The sequence below is a fragment of the Nannospalax galili genome, unplaced genomic scaffold (genome assembly GCF_000622305.1).
Source record: "Nannospalax galili isolate Female #2095 unplaced genomic scaffold, S.galili_v1.0 scaffold676, whole genome shotgun sequence".
In the NCBI taxonomy this organism is placed as follows: Eukaryota; Metazoa; Chordata; class Mammalia; order Rodentia; family Spalacidae; genus Nannospalax; species Nannospalax galili.
The window spans coordinates 1,405,026-1,414,914 of NW_008337446.1; positions in this window are offsets into that span (position 1 = coordinate 1,405,026).

Here is a 9,889-nt window from a genome sequence, read left to right on the forward strand (position 1 = left end):
CTAATTACTAGTGATGTTGAACACTTTTTAAGATGCTTCTTAACCATCTTTATTTCTTCTTTTGAGAACTCTCTGTTCAGCTCCTTAACCCATCTTTTAATTGGGTTTCTTCTTTTCTTGATTCTGTTTTTTTAGTTCGTTATATATTCTGGTTATTAAACCTCTGTTGGATGTGTCGCTGGTGAAGATTTTCTCCCATTCTGTGTGTTTTCTGTTTGCTTCCCTGGTTGCCTCCTTTGATGTACAGAAGCTTTTTAGTTTAATGAGGTCCCATTTGTTAATTCTTGCCCTTGTTTCCTGAGCAATTGATGTCCAGTTTAGAAAATCCTTTCTTACACCTATATCTTGTAGGTTTTTCCCAATGTTTTCTTCTAACAGTTTCAGAGTTATGACTGGAGCTTACAGGTTTGGCTATATCCTAAGATCTTTCTGTCTCTGTCCATGCCCCAAGTGCTGGGCTTACAGACATGTGCCACCTGAGTTTCATATATGAAGTTTCTTAACCTAGTCCCACATCCTGGCTGCTCCCAGCTGCCTAATTGCAGAGGCCATGTGACCAGCAACCTCACATTCCTGCAGGCATGCCTTCCCTACTGTGATGGGCTGTAAATCCCTTGAAATGTAAGTCAAAACAAACTCTTTCTTGTTTAAATTATTTTTTTTCCAGGTATTTTATTACAGTAATGAGGAAAGTAACCAGTACACTGTGTAGAGTTTTGAGGGCTGTATTCTAGTGTTGAGCATAGCACCTGTCACATCGTGAGCCTCAGGGCTGTGGAATGACTAAGTGGAATGAAGAGAATGAGTCCATTAGTGACTAGCAAGGAGAGCCAAGCGTATTTGATATATCACATCTCCTGCAAAGAAATACTAGCATGTTGTCAACGAAATGGTCTTTTTTGTTAAAGTGACTTGTCCTTTCTGTTTTCTGTCCTATTTCGTGGAAGACTATTGCTCCATTGACAAAGGTAGAAGGCTCTGCAATGGGAATTAAATGCTACCAAATAAAAGCTTATTTGGTAAAAAGAAATGAAAAATACTATGAAAGCATTTCTGAGTCCTTTTCCTCAGGACTCAACATACAGTAGTGCAAAGCATTGCTTTGCCCCCAGAACCACTCTAACTTTGCCCCAACCCCAAGCATTCTTATCCAGAACACTTACCCTTTATCTCACGTGACTGAAATGCGAGTCCCTCCAATTAATAGCTTAGACTGGAGCCCAAATGCAAAATAGTTTTCCTTCCTTACTTATTATGGATGACATTTGTCATAGATGACCACCTGCTAATATATAACATTGACTTTAATCAGAGTCTTACATATCCTCTGTGTGTGTGTGTGTGTGTGTGTGTGTGTGTGTGTGTGTGTGTTTTGGTTCTTTGAGACAGAATTTCAGACTGGCCTGAAACTTGCTATGTGGCCCAGGCTGACTTTTAAATTGCAGTACTCCTGTCTCAGCCACCCCAGTGCTGAGGTTACAGATGTGGGCTGCTGTACCTGGCTTTATTCTGAAAATATTGATTAAAATCGCTATTGTGCACCGGGAGGACATTATTAACTTTCCATTAGATGGCATCTATCATCATGTGAAGCTCCCTGAACTCAGAGCTCTGTTTCCATCTCCAGTGATTGTATGATTCAGCAGGCTGCTGAGCATCTGAAAATTGTGATAAGCATTGGATCTTGGTCTAACTGCCTTAGAGGAAAATTTGGAATGTGTGGGGGTGTAGGAGTCATTAAAATGACTGAGGGTTTTTGTTGGAATTTAGTGTCTAGGAACTGGGGATGTCAGATTCCCTGCAATGTAGGGTTCAGTCTCTTACTACAAGAATGTGTTCTGAATAAGGTTGTAACCATGTCTCTATGGAGAAACACTGAAATTTTCCCTTTGTTCTCTAAAACCAAGACAGTGACAGAGGCAAGTTGTAGTTCTCTTAACTTTGATGAAGTCAACTCACAATAATTTAAATATGGGCAAGCCACTGACAATGTTCCAAGAAGCAGACACATACAAAATGTAGGGGTGCATTAAATACTAGTGGCTTTCCCAATGCATGCCAGCCAAGAAGTTACTGAGCTACCATTTATTATCAAAGCACACTTTCTAGTAATTATCTTAGGTAATTTGTAAGGCAATAGCTTGAAGCCTGCATGGAAGATTAATTCTGCTAATGAACCCAGTGAGCATACTGTCTCTGGTTACTCTTTACAAGCCAATCACATGCCACTTTAGTGCATAGGAAAGGGCCTAGGGTTGGTAAACTTGCCTTCATATCACTGAATTTCTTTTACTACATAAAAGGTATGTGCTTCAGAGTTACTGTTGCCTAATTTCCTTTTGCCATTAAAGCTTATTGTCAATAAGGATAATGAAAATGACTCTCAGACATGTTAGCAGCTTGAATCATCATAAGCCTCTTGATGGCTTCATGCCAGCTGATAGTGTCATCCCAGGCCATCTCGGCAGTCATTCAGAATGTACCCCTTTGTAACAGGTCACTTTCTAAGCCTCTTTGACTTGTGAGTTTACAGGGTCCCAAAGCTTTTCTAAGAAAATAGAAACTATTTTTTGAGGTGGGGGTGGTGGTGCATGCCTTTGATCTTAGCACTCAGGAGGCAGAAGCAGACGGATCTCTGTGAGATTAAGGCCAGCCTAGTCTACATAGTAAGTTCCAGGCCAGCTGGGGCTACAGGGAGACCCTGTCTTAAAAAGACCAAAAAAAAAAAAAAAAAAAAAAACCTAAAAACTATTTTACTGTTTTTCAGATGTGGACATACACAAACATATTGTTATTGACAGCACTAGAACTTTCAAAATCTTTCTTCTATTTCACTCAGTTCAAGTGTAGGTAAAGGAACATGCCCACCTTGAAGGAACATGGGGGATCCTTCTTCTCTATTACCTGACCTCATTTCCCCATTTTCTCTGTACTTGAGGGTCCATTAGCATCACCTCATAAGCTTGATTCATGAGGAGCAGACTCCATTACCATAACCATTAGGCTTTGTCCTCAGTAACCAGATGCCCAGCTTCAGGTGACAGATGGGACCCCTCAGGATTTGGTTATGACAAATCTGCTCCTTCACCTCTCAGCCTCTCATGCAAGGAAAAGTTGTCATGTCAATCAGTTCCAGCCAGAGAGGTCTTGAGACCTCAGGGGAATTATTTTGTGGAGACTTTGAAGAAAGCTTCCTTTTGTTTGAAATAAAAGCTACGTAAAAGAGACAGATGAAGTCCTTTCCCATACAATGTGACATGATGCTTGGGAATGCCATACCATTGTGTGATGGGTCAGTAGAGCAAAATGAAATAGCTACCCCTTTCCTTGGCAGATCTTCCAGCACCTGTCTAAGCCTGTTGGCTCAACTTGAGACTTCTTGAAATGTTAATAAAGGTAAAAACCCTCTATTTGATGAAGCCATTGTGTTAGTCACTTTTCTATTGCTGTGATAAAACACCATGACCAAGGCAAATTATAGAAGGAAGACTTTACTTGACTTAGGATTCCAGAGGGAAAAGAGTCCATCAAGGCAGGGAGGGCATGGAGGCAGGGGTGGCCAGAGCAGAGAACTGAGAGCTCATACCTTCAAGCATACACAAGAAGCAGAGAGAGAAGCTGGAAGTGGGGAAAGTCTATGAATTCCCACAGTCTGCCCCAGGGGCATGCTTCTTCCAGCATGGCCATACCTCCTAAATCTCCTAAAAAGGCACTAACCAACTGGGGCCAAGTATTCAAATACATGAGCCTGTGGGGGACATTCTCATTCAATAATAGAATGATAAGATTTTCCATTACTTAGAAGAACAAATCTTACTGATTTACCAGGTTTTTGTCCCGGCAGTCTTGTTGGCAATAGAATCATGATTTGAACTTCAGTAGTTTAAAGCCATTTTATGTGACATGTTACTTCTTTCTCCAGCTCTTGGAGATCTGAGGACATTAAGCATATTTGAGTGCACTCGGTGCTAGCACTGCACATATTGCTTCAAGAAGCAAAGTCGAGAGTCAGGTGAGGAGAAAAATGTCAGGACTGACCATCTATAAGGTGTCACTTTCATGTTCTGGTGTAACCAGATAAGGAAAGGAGACAAATACTTGCTGAGCTTAATTAATTTAATTAATATTTGGGGACACAATTATGAGTCAAGTGGCACACACCATGTGATTCAGCTGAGGAGACTTACACTGGTGCTTTCCTGTGGAAGTAATCTACATTTTTTTTTTCCCCTGGGAGAAGCAGTGGACTAATTTCAACATGTCTGCCTTTTATTTCTGCCTCACAATTTAGTTTTATTTAAAAATTTTAGTCTTAGTCTCTCTGAGTGTCAGTTTATCATATAAAAATATGGATAATAACCATGTTTTGCCTACAGAATTGCCATAGAAAGCAAGTTAGAGGAATTATATAAAATTCCTCTTTATAGTATACTTCCTACGCAAATGTAAGCTGTTATCAAATTATCATAATCACCTCACTCCTAGTTTAACAGAATAGATATGCTTATTATCACTGCTGTATCAGTTTGAAGACTAACCTTGGTTTATTTCACTCAGGCAATATCTTTTAGAGTGGCTGATCCCAAGGAATGTATGCTGACGCTTTGGGGTTTAAATACCCTTATTTCCTAAGCACATAGCTGGTGAAGACAGATATGGGTGCATTTCTGCACTCTTGAGCACCAAAGAATAGCCATCCCAGAGCATTTTGAATTTTCAGTCTACTAATCAAGTTATTATGTCAGAGACTAACACTTAAATACAATGTACAATTTAAGATAAGGGCCAAAGAAATATAAACACCAGCATATATTTAGTTATGCCATGCATTCAAATTTTACAAGAGAAAATATTCTTTGTTATTATAGAAAAGAAAAACAGGAAAAGGAAAAGAAAGTTCTAATCTGTTCCATGCACACTTCTGGCTCCTAATGCCCCAACATATGCTCTAGTGACCAAAGTGACTGCAGTGCCTACTCACTCCTCCAGAGTCGTGTTTACAGGCATCAGGGATTGGCGTGTTTTGGGTCACATCTCTGCAATGTTGAACATTGCTCAGGGAACCTGATGTCAATGACTTTTCGATACATATTCAGACTGGACACCTGGAAGCCAGAGGCCTCTCAGATGACAGGATGAGAATTCAGATCAGAAAGAGTGCTATGTACTGAACAGTGAAAATTTAAGAAATTCAGATCCTCTCTTACCTTTTTCTTTGACTTAGTACAGTAGAAAAAAACTGGAAAAAATGACTAGTAGCAAAACACAAGTGTGGAGAAATACAAAAAGAAAAGCAAAGGCTGGGGTGTGGCTCAGTGGTAGAGAAACCTGCCTAGCAGGCAGAAGGTCCTGGATTTGGATCCCAACAAAACACACACACACACACACACACACACACACACACACACACATGCAGAGAGAGAGAGAGAGAGAGAGAGAGAGAGAGAGAGAGAGTCAAGAGTAAGTAGAAACTATGTTAGAGCATAGATAGAAAAGTAGACGTGAAGGAGAGACCGAAGAATCCTGCTAAAAGAATGGGTAAAGCAAGGATCTCTGAGAAGTTGACAATGTGAGTTGTCACCTGACCATCCATCCCAGTTCTGCCAGACTGGACATAGAGCCACTGTTGTGCTCTAAATAGTGACAAAGTCACTGTGGTTCCACAAGGACTGAATGCACCACATTCAAATCGTGTCCTTCTCAGTCTCCTTCTGTCTTTCTTCTAGCGTTTCATCTGATGTCTCCTACATCCACATCTACTCCGGTCAGCCTGGAAACCTGGGTGTGGTCTCCATTTCTATGTCTATTTGGGTATGTATTTTGTTTGGTAATATTTTAAATGAGAACTTCTATTTGTCTTTTTGATTATTCCCCGCCCCCACATATATCATAAGTATTTTATGATATATTACTCAGCATACTTCTAGGACTGGGAGTGTAGCTCACAGGTACAGTGCTCATCTAACATGCATGAGGCATTGGATTTGATCCCCATACCACAAAGAAAAAAACAAAACAAAAAACCCCACTGCTATATTTATTTATTTACTTATTTATTTTATGTGGAGGAGTATGTATGTATGGTAAGTGCACTCATGTCGTGCAATGCCCTAAGGAAGTCAGAAGAGGGTGTCAGATCCCCTGGAACTAGAGTTACAGACAGTTGTTAGCTGCCATGTTGGTGCTAGGCACTGAACTGGGGTCCTGTGAAAGAGCAGTCAGTGCTCAACCTCTGAACCATCTCTCCAGTCTCACTGCTATAGTTGTTAAATGCTTGCAGAAAATCAACCCTTCCGTTCCAATATGGAGAGAAATTGTAGATAAAATAATAGAAACACATTAAAGCTGTACAGCTGTGCTCAAAAATAAGAAAATCATGCTGAGCAGAAACCAAGAGGATTCATAGCTCTGAGGAAAAGGGTCCCAGCAGCAACAGGGGAGGCTGGAGCTTTACGGGTCCTCAGGAGCTGCAAGCCATCCCTAAAAAAGCTTTGAGGAAATGGAGGGTGAGAGCCTGCTTCATGCTAAAGAGCAGAGGTTAAAAAAATAGCTTGGTATCACTGCTTCCATTGGACCAGTTGCCAGGGACAAGGGGAAGAAATGAGATCCTCTCAGGCTAGAGACCAGATGCTGTGACTTTCAGCCTGGGGCTTGGAAGTAGACTACCCTTTGGAGAGGCCCCAAGTACAGTTACCAAACAAAGCATCATCCAGTACCTTAATTTTTGTAGGGACTCATGGAAGCTAATCCTGAAATTGAAAATTTATAAAAGCAAATAGCGATGAATAAGGAGGGCAGGCAGAAAACTGCTCAGCAGAGATAAGATACCGGTACAGGACCCCAGCAAGTAAGATGCTGTGACATAGACCTGGAGGGACAAAAGACAGACAGAGGATAACAAGCCCAGGAGCACATTGCCTGCACGCCATGGGAACCTGGTGTGATAAATAGTTTTCTACACAAGTGGAGAAATTGATGCATAGTTTAATAAATGGTTACGGGGAACTGTAGAAAAGAATTTGGTATTTCAAAGCATGGGCACTTATCCTAACCTTAAAATGCATAGACATAAAATTCTGGATGGAAGAAAAAGGCTTTTTTATGTGTATGAGTGTTTGCCTACATGCATGTATATGTACTATATGTGTGTCTGGTGTCCAAGGAGGTCAGAAGAGGACACTGAATTCCCTGGAACTGGAGTTATAAATGGTTGTGAGCTGCCATGGTTGTGAGCTGCCATGTGGGTGCTAGGAACTGAACTTAGGTCTTCTGCAAGAGTAGATTGTGCAGTGCTCTTAGCCACTGAGCCATCTCTCCATCCCCCTAGAATAAAGTTTTAAACATGAGAAAACTTAAGATAATTGAAAAAAAAGTAGATGAATATTTTATGGTAATTAATATAGTAGCCATTTTCATAAAAGCTATTTCTAAATTTGATTCTGTCAGTATTTATAACTATTTTTTGCATCAAAGATACCATAAACAAAGTAAAAGGAAAGATATAACTTTGGTTAAATTTTAACAGACAGACAAAATAGTAGCTTACAAAGGAGCACTGATAGAAATAATGTAAGCTCAGGTACTGTTTTAATTGTGGTAGGAATATATATAACATGAGATCTTCCCCAGATACCAATGGGTCTCCAATAATTTAACTCATTCCAAACACTACACTCCCAGTTTGCATCAGATAATACAGTTTCCATGGTCAGTCCTATAACAATGTCCCCATTGCACATGCAAATCACAACTGATATATTGAAGTTATACTAGCCTAATCCAGCTAATTGACTATAAATTCAAGTTTCCACAGTCCTTTCCTCAGATCTGATTAACTGGCTACCATGGCTGATAGACCTCACAGAAGTATTTACATTTAGCATTTTCCTAATGAGGATAAAGGGAAGGATGGAAGAGATGAATAGAATAAGGAATGTGGGAAGGGCACCACTATCCTGACACCTCCATGTGAAGGTCTTCAAACGCTGTCCTTTGGGGGTTTTATGGAACCTTCATTATTTAGCTATGATTCATCATATCACTGGCCATTGGTGATTGCCTTAATCATCAACCCCTCTTCCATCCTTGGAGATCAGGAGTATAAGGAGTATAATTGGAGGATTCAATCCTCTAATTGCATGGTTGTTTCCTTGGCAACCAGCCCCTCCATTCTGGTGCTATGCCAAGAATGGCATCATTAGGCCAAAAAATGTTCCTATCACCCAGGATACTCGAAGGAATTTAGGAGCTCCATCTCAGATGTTCTTATCACTCAGGAGATTACAAAGATCTTAAGATCTCTTAGTGCCCCTATTTATGAGGGTTGTAAGGAGTTCTATCTCAGGAACTTGGAGAAGAGACTATATATTTTAATTTTTTCCCCTCTAACTTCAGTTTTAACATCTCTCTTTGGAGGGTAGCTAGAAACTTTAACCCTGCCCTGATAGTGTTTGGGCATGGATATTTAGAGAATGACTTTCATGAGGTACTTCTTTATCCTAAAGGATGGTCATTTGCTCAGGTTCTGACCTGTGGCCAGGTGTCCTCACAAGATGCGTGAGTATTCCAGAAGGTTTCCTGTGGCTTGGCATGTCATGTCATCTGTGTCCCGTCTATTCCTATTGAGACAACTGCTATCTAGAAGAGCCCTGACCCAGAAAGAAGTTGGATTTGTTGGTGCTGGCCAGGGAAGACATGAGGGGTTAGACTGTGAAATAGGAGTGTAACAAAGAAAGAGGGCTGCTGATTTCAGCAGGGCTCAGCCATCAGGTAGGGAGCAAAAGAAAGAACCCACGGGCCAAACCATCTTTGTTGAAGCCCAGAGAATTATCCAAGAAGTTTTCTTTTCTTTTTCTTTGTAGACTTATTTTTAATGATGTATAAGTGTAGGGGAGGCATATGCACATGACTGAAGATGCTTGTAGGGACCAGAAGCAGGCATCAGATTCCCTGGGGCCGGAATTACAGGCAGTTGTGAGCTGTGGTACATGAGTGCTGGGAACCAAATTCAGGACCTCTGCAAGAACAGTTTGTGCTCTTAACCATGGAGTCATCTCTCTGGCTCCCCCAGGCAGTTTTCTAATTGGTGGCATTAAAGAAGGTGGACAGATATCCTGAGTGGCTGCATTGTGACTTAGGGGTCCTGAACCATTTCTCCATAATCTCTGTAGTGGTTGAGGTTAGTGGAGTGAGTCCAGGAGGGTATATTTACGTGTCTCACAGAAAAGCAATCACCAGACAGTTGCATATAGCAGATTCTAACTAACCACAAGGAGGAGGCAGTTAGGGGGAAACTATGTCAATGGTGGCCTAGCCCAACTTCTTGGAAAACCACTTAACCCTACCCTCACAATACTTGCCAAGTAACATAAAATTAAAGTGTTCAGTAACATATATTTATTATGTCACAATATATTGAATGTTCCTAAGTGTGCACACTGCTGGTCTCTAGAACTTTTTTCATGTTGCTTGGCTGATTATACCTACCAGATAACAACTCACTGTATCCACTACTCCCTCACCCCTAGCAACTGTCAGTCTATTCTTAGTCTCTGTGAATTTGGCCATAGAATATATGCCATGTAAGCAAAATCATGCAGTATCTATTTTTCTGTGACTACTTTGTTTCACTTAGCTTTAAGGTTTATCCTTAAGGTTACCCACACAGTAGTAGTATGTTTCACAATTTCCTTCCTTTTTAAGAGCCAATAATATTCAATTACTTATTTATACTGCATTTTGTCATTCATTGAGTCACAGATGCACATCTGGGTACACCGCCTTTTAGCTAATAGGAAGAGTGAGGCTATGATGATGGGCCTGTTAATATTCCTGATTCCAATTATTTTGGATATATGCCTAGAAGTGGAGTTGCCAGATTATTTGATAA